Below are 19,333 nucleotides of genomic sequence, written 5' to 3'. Positions count from 1 at the left end.
TATATCTTCCTAATAGCCTGTTTCTCATGTAAATGTGTAGGCTATTGTTGACATGGATGAAGGTAACACTAAGCAAGTAATAGGATAAACAATGCTTTCTGGTCAATCTCGATATCTGTCCTGTTCCTCCATGGCCCAGTGAATATATTCCCAAATCAGTTGTCCTGCACAATAAACGGTTCCAAAGTACATCATGTCCAAACAGGCCAATAAACTTTACTTCAACCTTATATACATGACAGTTTACTGAAGAAAGACTGTTTTCAAAACAAATACCCAAATTAATTAATGTATTATTAACAAATGCTGGAAACAGGTACATTTATAAGTTTCCAAGCCTTTTACTATGTAACGTACACAGGGAATGAGACTTTTGTTTGCAAGAAAAATGCAATGATGGTACATGACAAGGTATATTAAATGATCAAATATTATTGTTATACAATGGGAGTGGACATGATCAAATATTATTGTTACACAATGGGGGTGGACATTGCACAGTCAGACAGAAAATAAGAGGAACACAGGAGGCAGAGACAAAGGTTTGAAAAGAATGTATTCTTTCTAAATCTAAGTCATATGATGCTTCCAATTAAAACTCAATATTTTAGTGAACCAGGGGATCCACTTTAGTGCAGTCAAGCACCTTTCTCTTAAAAATGTCCGAAGCCAAACAATAAATAATGGATTAGCCTTTAAGCTTGAAGAAAACCAAAGAGCTTCAACAATGATGCATTATATTGCACAATTGGTTATTGTGCTGTAGCTTAACATTGCCACCACCTTTGCTTAAGTTTTTATTAATTTTTTATTGTCATTTTGTTTTTCTGCAGCTACTGTATAAGCTATCCTAGCCAGGTCACATCTGAAAATGAGAACATTCTCAAATGTTTTACCTTGTTAAATAAAGGAATTGACTTGACAGGACTTTCATCAACTTGAATTTCGATCAGAAATTGTACATTGCCTAGATAAAACAATCTGGAAACAAGCTTGGGTTTGAGAATTGGATCATTTAATCTCAGACAGTTGGTGAAACCCCGAGAGATCTATGCATGGGGACTTTTTCTGGGTGAGCCTGTGAATGTTGTAGTGTTCCTACCCTTGAAATATAAATTGGATCAATTTTTTTCTCTTGCAACAACATAGATTTTATAGTGTATGGGCATATTATATATGGATGTGTTAGGAAATACTGCTTGATGCTGCTTTGACAAATGACCTTGGTTTATAGAGGTTTTATTTTGTCTTAAACAGATATGCCAAGCTACAGTGGGTCACATTTACACATAATTTTATATCTTCACCATCCAAGGCTTTTTACTTCTCTTCCAAGGTTTTCATAAAAAAGTCACCTTTTTAATTTGGGTTTCATGTAGCTTTCTTTTAAAGAGAAATTATCCTTTGAAATACAGACACCCTAATTAACAGTAAAATAATGGTGGGTACATTTAAATGTTTCTGTCTGTGTTCCAATGTGGCCTACTGACTGATACAGTGCAGCTTTCTTAAACTGTATTTGCAAGTTTTTAGGTTACATTGAAGAACTGCAAGTGCAGCCTGCTTCATTTTGCCACGATAATATATATATATATATATATATATATATATATATATATATATATATATATATATATATATATACTATAGTGGATCAAAAAATCCTTTTGATGTTATTACTAATATGGGGATGTCTTCAACTGTCTTAAATTGTTTCAAAACTTATTTATGAAACAGAACAATAAACTGGTAAATATAAGATGAGCAGTCTATTTCTATGACTATTAAACAAGGTATACAGTACCTCAGAGTTCAATATATGTAGAAATGTCCATATACATCATGACTAGGGCCTTGCATTGTTCACAACTTGTTTTTTAACCTGTCATTTAGTCCTTTTGCCACATGATGTCGACGCAGCTTCCACAGTAAAACACACAATAAGCAATCATTAAACAATCATCTCATTACTACAACCATTTGAGTTGCTCATCCCATTACTATAAAGTACCTATTAGAAGATTAATAAACTGAGCGCTGTAGATGGCTACTGACTGACAAGTTTTTTTTTCAATATTATTTCAGAACTGATAAGTATAAATACATAAACATATATCAATCAATCAATCAATCAATCTTTATTTTATACAGTGCCTTTCATAGTGGACCACCATCACAAAGTGCCTTACAAGATGCAGTAACAACAAGAAAATCCATAATACTTCAAATACAGAGAAATGCATAATACATTAAATACACTGGAAAGTGCCTAATACATGATAGCAGCATAATACATGAAATAGTACATTAAATACAGTGGAAAGTACATAATACATGATGGTAACATAACATGTTAAATAGTAGCAACACAGCAGCTAATAGCAGACATCAAGCTTAAAGATTATGGAAACCAAGACATAAGAGGTGGGTCTTGAGAGCTGATTTAAAGCGAGCGAAGGTGGGAGGATCATGCACCAAAGCTGGAAGAGAGTTCCAGAGAGTCGAAGCCATGAAGCTAAATGAGTGTTGTCCAAGTCAAACATGATTTTCAACTCTGTTATTTATTACTTTTTAAATTTTGAAAAGCGAATAGTTTCTAGCAGTTTAATTAAAAACAAAAAACAACACTGTGCAATTATTAAAAGAATAAAATTTTGCAAACAAAGGTTATTTTAAAACTAAACCTGTGTATCTTTCTATATTTATCTTTATTTTTATTAATTGTAAAAAAAAGTATTTTAAACACAAAAAATGTGTTTTCCTAAAATTTAAGTCTCAAAAGGGGGGGAGTGACTTTTACGCCAGTGCGACCTGTAAAATAATTTTTATGGTATTCATTTTGTTTACATGGGAATTTAAAACAGTAGTCATAGTGGAGCCTGAGTAACAGGAAGTGCCCACCAAACAGCTGGCTTTTGGAGAGTATTGGGAAGAACCCCAATGGAAAGCGTGGCAGCAACAGGACATGACCATACGGGCATTGCGATATTGGATGGAAGTGGGGGTATGTCTGGATCTTGAAACCCAGAAAAGAGCTCCCCATACACTGCGTCACTTCTTGCAAGATTGGAAGCACCTGACCTTGAGAGATGGTTTGGCTGTCCGACAGAGTATGGATCTTCATTCAAGGGAGCCCCAAACACAAATTCTAGTGTCTCCGGGACAGTCACGTATGGTCTGAGAACGATATCATCAGGCGATGGGTGGTAAGAAGACCTTTTTGGTAATGCGACACAGCTTCAATTGGCCTGTAATGAATGGGGATGTCTTTAATTGGATTCAGAGTTGTCCCTCCTGTAACCTGAATAAGATCAGACCTAGGGTGAGAGCCCCCCTTCTCCCTATACAGAGTAAGGCCCCTATGGAAATTGTGGCCATAGATTATTTGTCTCTGGGTAGAGAAGGTGATGCCCATCCTTACATTTTAGTCATGATTGATTTATTTTCTTGGGCAGTACCTACTAAGGATCAAACCACATTAATGACTGCCAGAGTGTTGTGATGCACCCTGATTCAACCTTTTGGGTGCCCTGAGTTAATCCATTCTGACAGAGGGGCTGGGTTTGAGTCTGACATTATACAGCAGTTGTACAAAAAGTAGGACCACCCTGCACCACCCACAGGGGAATGGAGCATGTGAACGGATGACCCAGACGTTACTAACCTTATTGAGTACATTGGAAGAAAGCGATCAGCGCCACTGGGAGCAAAAATTATTAGAGGTTGTCCATGTTTGTAATAACTAGGTACATACTAGTAGCTAGTATGGAGCTAACTCCCTTCTATATAATGTTTGGCCACCATGCCCGTCTCCCAGTGGAATTGGCATTAGGAGCTATTCCCCCGTCTCAGAACAAGAATTTAGATCAGTGGGTGCCTGGTCATCAAGATATTCTAATATGGGCCTATGACAAAGCGGGGAGGCAGGCTCAACAGCTCCAACAGGTAGATAATTGACTCTTGGGTCAGAATATAAAGGCACTACAATTGTTACCGGGGGAGCGGGTGTTAATACATAGTTTCTGCTGTCGGGCCCAAGGAAAACTTTCCCATCGTTGGAGCCCAACCCCGTTTATAGTAATTGCCCCCCTGCAACCTGGCTACCCTGTACATCGGATCCAGCCTGAAGGCCAGGAAGGCTCTGAGAAAACTATACACCGGAATAATCTTCGGGTGTGTTGTTTTGAGACCATTGTACCTCCTGTACCTGTGGCTTCCCCAATTTCAGAGCCTCCAGACCATAAAGAGTAATGGGACTGGGTGGCTTTTCATTGGCCATTGATGCAACAACCAGGCTTGGGCCATTGATGTAACAACCAGGCAGGGGATGGAAAAGGATCCAAGGTTAGACCCAGAAATAATAAAAGAGGCACATGGGAGGGACTTAGACATGCTTCCAGAGATCCCAGTAGTTCTAGAAGCCTTGCCCCCAAGGAGGTCCCAGAGAGAGGGGAGGGGACTAGGTATCTAGATTAAATTTATTTGAAATTCCGAGTAAGGTTAAAGCGGGGAGGAATGTCACAAGTAACCAAGGTTAGTTTTTTAAAGGAATGTTTTTGTTTTTGTTTTGTTGTGATTATTATTATTATTATTATTATTATTATTATTTATTATTATTATTATTATTATTATTATTATTATTTATTGTATTGTCTTGCACAATTTGATATTTGAATTGTTATTTACCCCTTGCATTGTATGAGGGAGAAGCAGCACGCTGTTTGAAGTGTCACTTTTTTATTGCTTTGGTTTTTCTGTATGTGTTGGTGATTGACTGGTTTATAAAGGATTACCATGAACACTGTTGGCATCTCACTCAATGAATTCCATCAGGTCTTTAACCCTGGCTTCCCTATAAAAACTGCGACTTTAGTATGTAAGGGGGCACGGAAAGGAGGCTGAGAGACCGATGAGGGAGAGTGATGATCAAGGAAGTACTGGCGGACTGTGGAACACCCGGATGTGATCATCTTGGTTTCGAGAGTCTGGAAAGGTGAATGGTGAAACACAAAATATGTGCTTACGAGAGGAGAGACTGGGACAGTCCTCGTGAGCTTGGGAAGTACTCGTTTTCCTTTACCAAATATTGGTAATAGTTTTCACTACTTGGCGAGCTATGTTAGAATTAAAGAGCATGCACAAGTATTGTACTTGATAAAATTTGAATAGCTATTGTGCTGGGAATTGCAATAAAAATAAACATATTTTATTAAATAGACTGCCTTTTGTAAAGGGATTATTGGTAGTAACTAAAGGTAATTTTTTCTATTTCGAATGGATTACATTGTTTGTATAAACATGTTGGAACGTTATTCGTGGGGGTAAGAAAAAATGGCAACATAGTAATTGCACTTTCTGCCATTATTTTGCGTTTTAAATCTGCAGGTACCTAGGCCGAGGGTTCTGTGGGGCAATGATGACTTCGAGACATTCTCTGGAGAGAGAGAGAGAGCCCGCCCCTCAGTTTTAACCGGTGCCTGTGAGTCTTGGGGGCTTGTAAGTGAAGAGGAACGGGCAGTTCGGTCCTGGAGGTCCGCAGGCTTGGTTGAGACTATGAGACTGTCTGGCTGGATTTCATAAAGGGCGTGAGTGACTACCCTGGTTTACGGGACCCTGTTTTAATTTATATTATGTAATGGACAATTACTAATTGGTTGATAAATAGTTATTAGGTTTATACGTTGTGCTTATTAATATCTACTAACCTGCTGATATGAGTCATGTTTGCAGAAATTATGCATATTGATATTTAACGCACTGCTAGAGTCATTTGGTTTACATATTTGGCATAATGATAATTATTAACTTGCTGCTAAAGATTAATTTTGTGTATAAATATTATGCAGATTAATTGCCATCTTGTTGCTAGAGTTATTTTGTTTATATAAATATAGGTATATTGGGCATAATAATATTAACCTGTAGCCAACAGTTATTATATCACCTGTATTGCAAGCATTATGTCATACTAATAGAGAGGCCGCTGAGGTGTGTGGGTGTTATATAACCACCAATAACTCGCGATTATCAATCCCGGCCCGGGTGATGTATATATACATGTTATATATATATATATATATATATATATATATATATATATATATATATATATATATATATATATATATATATATATATATATAGTGAAAGATCCTCGCAACTCTCACGGTTCATTGCCCCTTTAAAAGCAGACCCAGGAAACAGAAATGGATTTTTATGGTGCTGACGCACACTTTTAATCAACACAAATCAAAAATAAACAAAACAAACAAACACCTAGCTCCTTCTTGGAGCACTAACTAATACAAGCCATTATCTACCTTACACAGAATGGCTAAGCCGTTTACCTGTCACCAAAACACACACAAGGTCTTCACACACTCTACCTTGTACTATGATTGTGCACACCAACAATTTGGCTTCTCACACACCAGCAGCCTCGAACAAACTGACTGCCTTCTTTAAATACCCTGCACCTGGCTCAAATTTACAATTAACACCAGGTGCAGGAGATTACTAAACAATAAAACGATTAACCCATTAACACCCAAATGTGCATTCTTACATGTTTTCTGCAGGGAAGTATTTTAACCCCCTCCCTGCCATATATATGTGTGTGTGTGTGTGTGATTTTTATTGTTTAGTCTATTTGATAGTTTTTTTATAGGGTTGTTTCGTTATTGCGTGTGAACTCTGTAATAAAGTGAATCGAGATTTTACTGACCTGGTGTGTGGTTTTTGGTTGTTCATCTTGGGGGTCGAGACGAGCAACACAGAATCCAAGATACCTGTGGGAAAGGGGGAGAGTAAAGTAAATAGTGCTGGTCCTTCTGATTAGTATAGTTGTTGATCAGTATCAGTTTGTGGAATATACAAACCAATGGAATACCTAATGGACCAAAATCATTGACATGGATTTTGCCTTAACTTATATGCAATGTTGTCAGACTCACCCCACATGTATTATGTACAATGTACACTTTCACCTTCACACGTTTCTATGCGTATATTATAGCATCCTCTGTAAGTGTTTGGTGGCTATATACTTCTGTTCGCGGAGGCAAGCAAACAGTAGCCTACCAAAGAAAATGCATGCTTAGAGGAATTCACCGAAGAATTAACTATAAACAAATTGTGTATTGGGTTACGGAGTTCTATCATATCAACTACAAAACACCAATGGCACTTGAAACATATTTATTTATAGCCTACAATCATACATAAATACATCCAAAAGTAGATGTCTACATAAGAAAAAAAATTCCAACCAATATCCATAGATGGCATCCAAAAAATAAATTAAAAAAAGTACTTTAATTTGTGCCGTCCAATTTTTATCCAAACGCCAGATAATCAGCATTTTATATGTGAAGTTATCTAAAAATATGTACATTCTGCATGAAAAAATGCACAATTTTAAATTATTTTAAAAAATTATACACAAAATAGATATTCCCATTATTTTTGATTTCCGTTTGGCTGCTACTTCCTGGTGGGAGAGCTGTCCTCGCTGTGTAGTTTCCATATGCTTGCATTCATTTTTTTTATCTCGTTTACACGCATTTTTATTAATCAGTTCCCCTTATTTAGTTCTTGAGACAGGAAGTGATGTACGTGACCTGCGACAATTAAGCTTTTTAACGAGAATTGCATTCGTTAATGACCTCATCGACAATTTCAAAGCATTAACGGATTGATTTAATTAACACATTTTGTTCGAAAATTACTTGCTACTAAAGCTCTCATTACAATACCATGGGTTTGATACAATAACAATGTTTTTTGAAAATCCTGCCCATAGTCCTTTATCAAAGTACAGATGCAGCAGGTACCCATAAACATATTGCTGTAGTAAATTAGCATCCTTTGTTTCCCTGCCGATATCTTTCACAGTCTAGAGGGGTTTTTTACTTTAACATCCATAGGGTTTTGTGAACTGGTTTCACCCATTCCCGCTGATTCTGTCTTCAGATGTCAGAAATATCTACCCAGAGATTGTTGTCTATTTTGACAAGCACATTACATTCTCAGACACACATTTCTCCACCAGTAAAGGTGAGCAGGCTAATAATTATGTGTGTGAATAGCACAAATAGACATGAAAACAATATAGATAAACTGCTGCGCCCAAAAGGTAACTAAACAGATATTTTATTCATGAGCCCTTGTTATTTTAAAACACACCTGCGGGATATCAGTGCATGTTACATTTTAGAAAAAAATGTTGCAGACTATAACTTTCACAAACCATAATATAACATGGTTTACTCCTGAGTTTCACCTCTGTGTGGAGTGCAGAATGTGCTCTATAGCCTGTAGATCGCAGGTTTGAATGTCACTGCCGACCGTGACTTGGGGTTCCTAGGGGGTGGCGCACAATTGGCCAAGCGTCGCCCAGGTAGGGAGGGCTTAGGCCAGCAGGGGAACACGATTCACCATGCAGCAGTGACCCCTGTTGGCAATAGGGCACCTGCGATTCTGCAGTGGAGCCATCCGATCTGTGTTATCCTCCGGCACTATAGGTCTGGTGGCCTCGCTGTGGAACCGCAGTGGGAAAAATGATGGATTGGCAGGAGCATGTTTTGGAGGACGCGTGTTCCAGCCTCCTTGGGGTTTTAGAAGTGAACCGTGATACAAATAACAGTTGGGCACTCGAAATTGGGGAGAAAACCAGGGAAAAAAAACCATTGGCGACGACTACATTTATAAAAAAAAAATTAAAAAAAGAAAAAAAAAAAGATTTTTTTTTTTTTTTTTTTTTGCTCTGGTCTCTGTTGATTTGAAGCTGGGAAAACTAATACTTATCTCTCATTATACCATGCAAGTCCCACGCTATATATTTTTTGCTAACAAACCACTTGTTATTATAAATGTGTTTCACATTACTGCTTGTAATTCAAGCTATACTTTTTTTCTTAATTAATAAGCTATCAAGCTATCCTGTTTTATTTGCCACAACAATGCCTACACTGGTATCAATTAGCTTAGCTTGCAAATAGACATCCCACCCAAAGATCATACCACATTTAAACATTCTGCTAATGCAAACCTGCCAACTCTATGGCTTTAGGACTTAGCTTACGGCATCACATTCCCTCTCCAACTGTGAGGTAGGCTTAGTGGCAGATGGTGTATCAGATAGTCAGAAGTAATGTGAAACAAAAAAAAAAAAACTTTATTTGGCTAGCAGAGGAACTTCAAAAACAACAGATAGTACGGTGATACTATTATCAATGTAATTGAAGATTCAGAGACACCAAATCTTTTGAAAATGGGTATGGAGTTTTGTATTTTTAATAAATATATAATAGCGCTAATAAACATATTGATAAACAATATCTCATTTGCCAACCTATCCAGAGTAGCTGACAGAGAGAGAGAACAGATTTTTTTTTTATCATGTATATGTCCTTTTATACTTCAAACAAATAGGTTACAAAGTTGCGAAAAGTGGGCGAAGTGTATTTGAAAGTATATCTATTAATATGTTCATACCTTCGTCCCAATATGGTTTCAGCTTGCACAGGTCAACCACAGCTTTGCATGCTGCAGCAGCAACCTTTTTATTATTATTATCAGCTATGTTGATTCACCAAACTGTTGTTAAATTCCCCGCACCGATGAGCACCAAGAGATGTCACTTCCGACTCAGCGATGCAGAGCACCGATGAATTTAACAATGCACCCAAACACTTCCTCTAGCCTCTCTCTCTGAGACTGACTTTCACTGATTTATATAAGGTTGTACCCAGTTAAACCTTCCCAAAGCAACATACTAACCAGGCATAATGCATACTCAAAAATAACAAAAAAAAAGTCACTTAGGTTATTTCATAATGCATATAAAATTGTACCATAATTACAATTATGATAATGATACTGCATTTAAATAAATTGCACCTACATTGTGACTGATAATTGTTCTTTGTTATGAGACAGTGGATCAGAAGATTATACGGGGCAGGTCAGTGAACTGTGGTGTGAAAAGGTATTTTTTATGTTTTTCTAATATGTAAAAATATAGAGTGGCTGTACCGCCATAGATAAAAAATATACACTCCAGTCGGCAGTGCTGTGAAAATACATTTATGTAACTTGGAAATCAGCCAAAAACACTTTACACCCCCCCCCCCCCGATATCCTGCTGACTTGGAGCAGGTGTGTTTTAAAAGAACAAGGGCTCATCAAGGAAGAATTGTTCTCTACCATTTAAAATTCTCCCTGTTGTGCACACCTGGTTATACTACTGCAACTGATCAACAAGTGAGGATTTGTCTTTCTGAAATGAAATCAGTCATGGTCATAAATAACATGGACACTAGAATTGAATACATACAATGTGCACAATGAATTATACAGCATTTCTCTTTGTGTGTGTGTGTTTTTTCATTCTTGAGAAGCAATGTTTCAACATTGACGTTCAGTTTACTGCAGGGTTTTTTCACAGTTCTGCATTTCCATTGCAGATTGCGGCATCAAGACATTGCATGGACTGGGCCAATTCTTGCAGCTAGGATGACAGTTGTCAGTCCTGTAACTGTGCAGAGCTGTCTGTTCTTCTTTGCCTTCCTGATGGCCTCAACCTCTGTCGCCTTTTGCAATGCTGTCTGCAAGGTGGTGGGGACCACAGATCTGTATGAAGTGTTCTGTACTCTGTTGTAGAGTGCTAATAAGAGAAGTCAAGTAGTCAAGATGGTCTAGTCGTGCTTCTTCCAAGAGACCTGCTGCTAGTCTAAGAGTTCATCCTTTGAGTGCCGCCACCACAGGCATGGTATTCACGCTTGCAATTTTCACAGTCGCAGTTTTATATTTTACTTAGAAGTTCCTTTACTCACTTTAATAAAAAATCAAGTAAAAATGAGGTTAAATACAAATGTTAAGCAACATATCACATTCAGTTAAAACAACTGTCAAATATACTTTTGTAATAATGAGTCCATGACTCTTTGATCAGTTGCATTTCCCTTTAAAGCATTGACCTTATGTGTCTTATGTAATCAAAACTGATATAATTCAGACATCCAACGGGAAATTATTCTTATCTGTTCATTAGTATTTCATCTTGAGCATTGAGAGAGCAAGGTTAGTCTTAGCATACAATGAAAATCATGCAGTATAAGTTTGACAGTTGTTGACAACCATAACTCTTGCATTAGCTATTTGTTCTTACTTAACTCAATAATGCCTTGCTAAAACAGTGTACTAGCTGAATCAAATGTCAGTACAAATGTGATTTAGGGTTGTATTGCTAAATGACTGAAATCCATTACACTTCACCAGAACCAGCTGTTTTTGGTGACTTTTGTTTAGGGCCATTTAAATATTAAGAACATAAGAAAAGTTATTAAGGAGAGGAGGCCATTTGATCCATCAAAGACTGTCTGGCTCTAGTTGCTGATTGAGCTACAGTAGAAACAATATGTCATATTTGGTAACCAATTCCATTCACCCCAGAGATAGGAGTAAAATAGGTCTTGTGCTTTACATATGAACCTTCCTACTTTTGTTAGAGCTCTGGCATGTGATTAGTTAGACTCATGAAATATTTCTTAGGAACTGTTCATTTTAATTCCAAGAAAAGTACACTTGTGATAGAGTGCTTTCAACTCTACACATGTGATCTTTTTGCAACAACTTACAGTAGGATAGCCAGTTGTGTTTTAATATTTTTTGGATGTGTCAAGCATATTCACAGCTGGCCGTTGTGCAGCTATCAGTTCATGCTTTGGGCATTTAAATAAGTATACTATCCAGGGCAAAGTAATCACTTTAGTAGGCACAGGAAACCTGGTTGATTGTATTGAATACTGTGTTATTTTACTTTATTTTTTTTTTTATATATTTCCTTCATATCATTAAAGCAAAGTACCATTTCATCTATGTATATAGTTTGTAATTCATTTTAACAAGTTCCTAGTTATGAATCTTTTACTTTCATACTGCTTTCCTTTTTTTGGGGGGTCCTTCTCTTGGGAAGTCTCTTAGACACTGCAGAAGTATTCTGAGCTCAAGTTTACCATATATTTTCATTTTTGTTCCTGTGGCACAATTGATATTTCTGTATCTCAAGGGGATTGTATAAACACATGCATGTTTCTCAAGGGAGACAATGATTTCTTTCTCTTTTTTTTGGTTTTCTGTGTATTTATATGCAGACATTCATGTGTGCTTAATGAATGTCTGCATGATTGTGACAGGATGACAGAGGGCTGAGGCTCAGAGTCAGAGTAAAGGCAAAAATAAAGTTCTTTATTAAACAAAAATAAGCAAATAAATAGGCACAAGGGCCAACAGAAAGAGATTCAAACAGAAATAATCAAAATGCACTTACAAAGTAAACTGTCAGGATCCAGGTCTTTTAAAACAAGACACTCCTTTATTCCAAACACAAAACTCTCCAACACAAAAGCAAACTCCCCAAACAAAAGAACACCTCCCAGCCAGGGCTTCTCCCCTGGCTTTTATCCCCTGTGGCTGGAGCCCAATTAATCAATAATTACTAATTATTCAATTAGAGCTCCAGCCACATTCTTACATGTTTTCCTGGCAGGGAGAAATTTAACCCCCTCCCTGCCAGTTCCAAACATTCATATAGAAGGGGAGTTCCCCGTCACATATCTCCTGCCCCCCCCCCCCCCCTTGTGCCAAGCACACATGGCCCCAACGGCCACCTCCCCCCTCTAGTCCCAAAGTCCTTTGTCCGGTTACGGGACGGGGAGAGTCCATGGTCCATGGGGGTGGCCAAAGTGGAATATTTAGTTCCCCATCTGGCGTCCTCCCAGCGGGACTGAACCCTCGTGACCGGGCTCCCTCTGGTGGTGGAGGCGGGAATGGCGGCCCGACTCCCTCTGGATCCTCTGGACCCCCTGGCGATATGGGACCCCCTGGCCCCTCTAGCGACGCTGAACCCTCTGGTGACGCTAGCGACGTTGGACCCTCTGACGGCGCTGGACCCCCTGGCGACGCTGGTCCCCCTGGCTCTCTGGATGGTAGCTCCATCCTCTCTAACTCTTGGGACGGCAGCACCTTCCCTCTGGGCGACAGTGGGACAACAGCGACCCCAGGTGACGGTGGACCAGCATCCCTAGGAGAAAGCACACTGAGAGTTTCTCTAGGCGATGCGGAGCAGTTGGCCTCCCCAGGTGATGCGGAGCAGTTGGCCTCCCTAGGCGATGCGGAGCAGTTGGCCTCCCCAGGCGATGGCGCACAAGCATCCCTGAGTGAAGTGGTCGGAGCATCCTTGGGTGGTGCTGTGCAGGGATTCTTGGGCGGTGCTGTGCCTCTTAGCCGCCTGGCAGCTTGTCTCCGCGCTCCCCTCGGCAGCCGGTACAGAGGCTGGGAGGGTCCTCCAGCATCTTCTGCTGGCTGTGGAGGAAGAGACAGCACCCACTGTTCCCCCTCTGTTGAAGGTGGAGGGAGGGAGAGACAGCTCCCTCTGTTCCCCCTCTGCTGAAGGTGGAGGGAGAGGCAGTTCCAGCTGTTCTCCCTCTCCAGGCAGTGGAAGCACCAGCAGGCACTCTTCCCCTGCTGGAGGAGGTGGCACCAGCTGGTGCTCTTCCCCTACTGGTGGCAGTGGGAACGATGGGCAGTCCTCCCACGACAATGGCGGCGGGACCAGCAGGTACTCCTCCTCTGCTGGTGGTGGGAACAGCCTGTATTCTTTACCTGCTGGTCCCTTCAGCCATGGGCCTGTGGGCTTCCCCTTCTTGGGCCGTGAACGCACCGACTCCTCCCGCTCGGGCCGTGGATGCACCGGCTCCTACTGCTCGGGCCGTGGACGCACCGGCTCCTCCCGCTCGGGCGCCTCCCTCTTGGGCTGTGGAGGTTCGGGCTCCTCCCTCTCGGGCTGTGGACGTTCCGGCTCCTCCGCTCTGGGCTCTGGGAGGGGCGGCTCGTCCTCTCTGGGCTCTGGGAGGGGCGGCGGCTCCCCCTCTCTGGGTGACAGTAGTGGTTCCACCCCCATTTCTTCATGGTGGGGGATCTCCCCCATGTCTATTGCCAGGTATGCCAGGACCATAATGAATATTTCCTGGAGGGACCCCGGGTGATGCGTTCTCTCCCACTCCTCCCATCTCTCCCCATCTCGATGCCATAGCGTACTGATGGCGACGGGAAGGTCGTGGAAGAGGTCCGCTCCGGGGTGCACCAACCACTCCCAGATCTCCCGTGATGGTGGTGAAGGCGGTGCTGGTGGGGTAGCTGCCGAGGACGGGGTTGGTAGTTGCTTCTGGTCCGGGTTGTGAGGGCATCCTGCCCAGTCGTGGCTGTTCTCCTTACAACGCCCACACCAGTCAGCAAATGGCTCATCCAGACAGGACCTCCACCGGTGGTCTTCCTTCCCACACCAGGTGCACCACAGGAATAAGCTCGCTGGGTCCTCCCACAGGGCTTGGGTCGGTGATAGCGGCTGCTGCTGCCGCTGCTTCTGCTGCTGCTGCCTCCGCTGCCTCTGCCTTTTGCCCATTCTGTTCTCCGATGAACAAAAAAACAAAAAGAACGTCCAAAATCCAAAATTAAAAAAAAAAAAATAATAAAAAAAAAAAATCCAAAAAATACTGCTCTGAGCCTCTAGGTGGCGCTATCCCACTCTGACACCAAGTGTGACAGGATGACAGAGGGCTGAGGCTCAGAGACAGAGTAAAGGCAAAAATAAAGTTCTTTATTAAACAAAAATAAACAAATAAATAGGCACAAGGGCCAACAGAAAGAGATTCAAACAGAAATAATCAAAATGAACTTACAAAGTAAACTGTCAGGATATAGGTCTTTTAAAACAAGACACTCCTTTATTCCAAACACAAAACTCTCCAACACAAAAGCAAACTCCCCAAACAAAAGAACTCCTCCCAGCCAGGGCCTCTCCCCTGGCTTTTATCCCCTGTGGCTGGAGCCCAATTAATCAATAATTACTAATTATTCAATTAGAGCTCCAGCCACATTCTTACATGTTTTCCTGGCAGGGAGAAATTTAACCCACTCCCTGCCAGTTCCAAACATATTCATATAGACGGGGAGTTCCCCGTCACAATGATAACATTCTTTACTTTTGCTATGAAATTTTAGGTTATTCTCTATTTAAATATTTAAGTATTTCAACCAGTCTCATAATGTTTACAATGTATGTTGTAAAGCAATGCTCACCTTGACTTACATTGCACATTATACTGTATATGAAGTGAAGGGCATTGGAAGATTATGGATTTAAGAAAGTCATAGACAACTAAAATTTACATAGACGCATTTACACAGATTAAATATTCTTAATATTAGTTTAGTTTACCTAGTTTATTGAAAATATTGGGAAATGGCCAAATGCTTGGACCCTTGTTTGTTGCATATCAGCATCTGAACACATTATACTATAGCCCTTTGAAAAATGTGTTAATTAATAAGAAGAAACCCTGGCCAAACTGTGCATGTCAATGAGCAGTAAATTAGATGTACTGTACTTGAGCAATTCTTTGAAAAAAAAATATCTTTAACAGACAACACAGAACAAACATTTTGCTGACTATTATAACTATAGTCTAACCAATTTCATGATATATATATATATATATATATATATATATATATATATATATATATATATATATATATATATAATATATATAATTAAATTGACAATTGGCAGGAAATGGAATGACAATGGTCTGTAATCCAGCATCAATTTGTGTTGAGGATCAAACCTCAATTACTGCTACCTAGAAAATCTAGCTTGTCTCTTGCATTCAGGAAATCATTATCTCACTCTATGACAGAACTATTTACAGTATGAGGGCTGTGCAGGCTTATTCATGGTACAGTGGCACAAGAGACAGCAGCTTCAGCTCACAATCGATTTTTCAGTACATTCTTAATTGTCAGGTAACAGTTAAATTAGAAAATAAATAAATAAATAGTCCCTTCAGTTTCAGTGCAGTGGACAACCTTCCTCAGGAGTAGATCATTTCACAGTTTATTAGAGTTGAGACGAGCAGGAAGCAGGACTGTGGTCAGTAATAAATGGTTCAATCAATGCCACATCATCTCACTAACAGAACTAACTGAAGCACTATAAAGTACAGGTTATAAAGTAGGTAATTGAAAAAAAAACAAGAATGGCTTCTTAGAAATCCCAGTGCAACTCCCAATTTGCATATAATCATACTGAATTTGCATTTAATACTGTAAAACTCCTTGAGATAATGCTAAATGTAAGTAACATTTTCAACTATAGGGCATCATTGTGTACACATGTAGACATATTACAATGAGTGATGCATCATTTTGATTTTTTTTTAGAGCATTTGCAACACCTCATAGGTGTTTCAACTAAAATTGAGATCTTATTAATTTTTCACTTTGCATTCTAGCCCTTTTTTATGAGTGTTTCTGGACCAAAGTTTCCCTAATTCATGAATTTCCACCTGCTAAGTGATGTGACTGGTGTGCAGTCCCTAATCCCTGTGTCTCCTGTGTCTTTGGTGCCAATTGCCACTGGCTAGTTTGATAGCTGCCAAGAAACACTAAAGATGATTATTCTACTCAAAACCCACCTAGAACTTGGCACTGGTTGAACTAATCTGTCAGCCTCCACATCAAATGTAAACAAGGCTTTCACAGCCAGGATGCCAGATTTAAGCTTCTCTTCTTGTTATTAAGGGTTAATTTGCTTGACCTTTTGTATTCTGTTTTTTAAAAAAAAAGCATTTGTTTCACTTTTTTCCCCTGTGAAATCACAAAGAACAATCTGCCCCATGTTTAAATGAGTGTTGTAAGTTGAGATTGTTGCAGTGTCTGAAAGCATGTCCTACTTTATGTAGCCCTATAAGGTTTATGAATAAAGAGAAACATGGAATTAACTACTTTGTTACCGGTACACTATAAGGATGAGACCAGGCCATGTTTCAAATTTTAACAATGTTTACCAATTATTAGTTAAAATTTAACAGAGCCAGGCAACTGATCGGATTACCTGTATCCCTGATGAGATAGCTAGCCTCGGACGCTACACCACTGGTCCTCAATGATTCTGGAGGTATTGAAAAGCTTCTCAATCTGTCTTGCCTCCATGGTATTTATATTATAGCATGCTAAGGACATACTTAACTACAAACTGTTTTTGTTAACTTACCTATTATAAATATAATTTAGTCCTGTAGCTGTTACTCCATTCAAGTGCACCTAACGTTAAGTTACTTACTGTAACCTTGGTTCCCTGAAAGAGAAGATGACAACATACTTATGGGATAAGCCTGACTATTAGCAGTTATTACTGAGCTCTTTATATCAGAGCTGCCGATTGGCCCTTTCCTGGGGTGATGTCTTTGATCCCGCCTACAGAGGAATCAAAATAGTCAACACACGAAATCCAGTCCTCTTTTTTTCATCGAACACGTGAGGGCGACCGATGCTACCCCACAAGGTTTGTTGGTAGTCTTCTCTTTCAGGGAACCAGGGTTTGGTAAGTAATCTAATGTTCCCATTCAATTCAAAGATGACTAACAACATACTTATGGGAAAGTATATGCATATAATGCACAGTTCACAGCCTACCTCTGTAAAGCGCTTTGTGATGGTGGTGCACTATGAAAGGCGCTATATAAAAATAAAAATATTATTATTATTATTATTATTATTATTATTATTATTATTATTATTATTATTATTATAACTGGCATAGGGCAAAAGACTGGGTCATGACCCTCAGTCAGACACCAGTTCTGACCACCTGCCCTAGTGTTCTGCAATGTACCCAGTACTGCATCACATAGCCCTAAGGCTGACCAGCGGTCCCGTTCAGGGACAAGACTCATAAATGGAACCTGCCTGGTTCCGGATGCTAGAGAGTGCCTTTAGCCTGGCTGCGGAGGCTGAAAACCAGATTCTCTTGGGCCACTGGGGGGGGCCACTAGGAGAACTGTCACTTTCCTAGGAAGGCCGGAAGCAATGGTATCAGCGGGAATGCGTAAAGGAGCTTCCTGGGCCACAAATGGGCTAGGGCGTCAACGCAGAGAGGACTGCCTAAGCAGTGGAGGGAGTACCACGGGGGCAGTGGGTCGTCTCCGCCGAGGTGAAAAGATCGACCTGCACCTTCCCAAATGCGTTCCACCACCTTAGGGTGGAGCTGCCACTCCGCCACGGATGTGCACCCTGCCTCGAAAGGAGGTCTGCTGTTTTGTTCACCACTCCGAGAAGGGACAGCAGGTTCCTTTGATACCAAATCAAGAGCCAAAAGGCTATGTGATGTAACCGCAGGAACCGAAGGCCACCCTAGTGGTTGACATATGCTACCACTGATGTCTGGATTGCAAGGAAAACAGTCTGCAGCTCAAGAATATTTATGTGCAGGGACATCCAATGGCCCAACCAGGTGCCGCTGACTCATTTGCCTTCCCAGACTGCCCCTCAACCCAAGTTGGAGGCGTCCATCGCTACCACCTGACGGTTCACCACCGCTCCATTCTGCACGCCTTAACGCAGGTGAGAGGCACACCCCGACCAGTGCAGGGCTGGTCAACATGAACTTGACACTGTCAACCAATGGTGTCTGATGTGCTTTGAATGCAAGTGGAACCTACTGAGCCACACTTGAAGCAGGAGCATGCAAAGTAGGCCCAGTTCAATGGCTGATATGGCTGCCGCCATCAGACCCAACAACTTCTGACACAACACCAAGGTGATCTCCGAAAACCGTCAAAACCGAGAAAAGCAACCTTGAATAGCTGCTACCCTGTCGTCCGACAGGTATGCACGCATCGTACTGGAGTCCAGTCGGAGCCCCAAGTATGTAGTGCACTGCATCAGTGTAAGCCAATTCTTTACTTCATTGATGGTCAGGCCCAGCCTCACCAGATACTCTGTCACAATCACCGTGTGGGCGACTGCTCCATCTCGCAACTGAGAACAAATAAACCAGTTAACAAGGTAGTTTAATACTTTAATCCCCAGCAACTGCAAGGGGGCCAGAATAGCGTTCATTCACTTTGAAAATGTACGAGGAACTAAGAAGGAATGATACGAACGATAGCACTGAAAATGAGTAAACACTTCCCTGAAAGGTGAAGTGGAGGTACTTCCTGTGCTCTGGACGAATGTGAATGTGAAAGTACACATCCCGTAAGTCCAGACGTCCGGCCAGACGGACTGGAGAATGTGACAGTGAGTCAGCATTTGAAACCTCCTCTCCCTTAAAAACTTGTTGAAGAGGCTCAGGTATCTTGGCTCAGGTATCTTGAGTAGAACCCCTCTCCACAGGAGAGGGGGTCTACAAGATGAATGGCTATTTTGCACAGCAGGACAGCCATTTCCTGTTGAAGTACCGAGACCTGAAGAGGGTCTGTCACAGATG

The 19,333-nt window shown here is 40.7% G+C and overlaps 1 long non-coding RNA gene across 2 annotated transcripts in view; it reads right to left on the bottom strand.

Annotated features, from left to right (window-relative positions):
* LOC121300620 overlaps window positions 1-19,333 on the bottom strand; it is a 90,083-nt gene that overhangs the window by 20,738 nt on the left and 50,012 nt on the right. Inside the window, exons 2-3 of one of the 2 annotated variants that reach the window (XR_005947548.1) lie at window positions 6,725-6,788; window positions 2,790-3,248 (exon numbers count right to left, since the gene is read on the bottom strand). This is a non-coding gene — a long non-coding RNA (uncharacterized LOC121300620). Of the gene's footprint in view, window positions 1-2,789; window positions 3,249-6,724; window positions 6,789-19,333 lie in introns of those variants that run through there. The other variant, XR_005947552.1, reaches the window with a different exon arrangement.

Source organism: Polyodon spathula, chromosome 1 (assembly GCF_017654505.1).
Source record: "Polyodon spathula isolate WHYD16114869_AA chromosome 1, ASM1765450v1, whole genome shotgun sequence".
In the NCBI taxonomy this organism is placed as follows: domain Eukaryota; kingdom Metazoa; phylum Chordata; class Actinopteri; order Acipenseriformes; family Polyodontidae; genus Polyodon; species Polyodon spathula.
The sequence above is the reverse complement of the archived record's forward strand: the minus strand, read 5'-3'. Positions and strand labels throughout refer to the sequence as shown.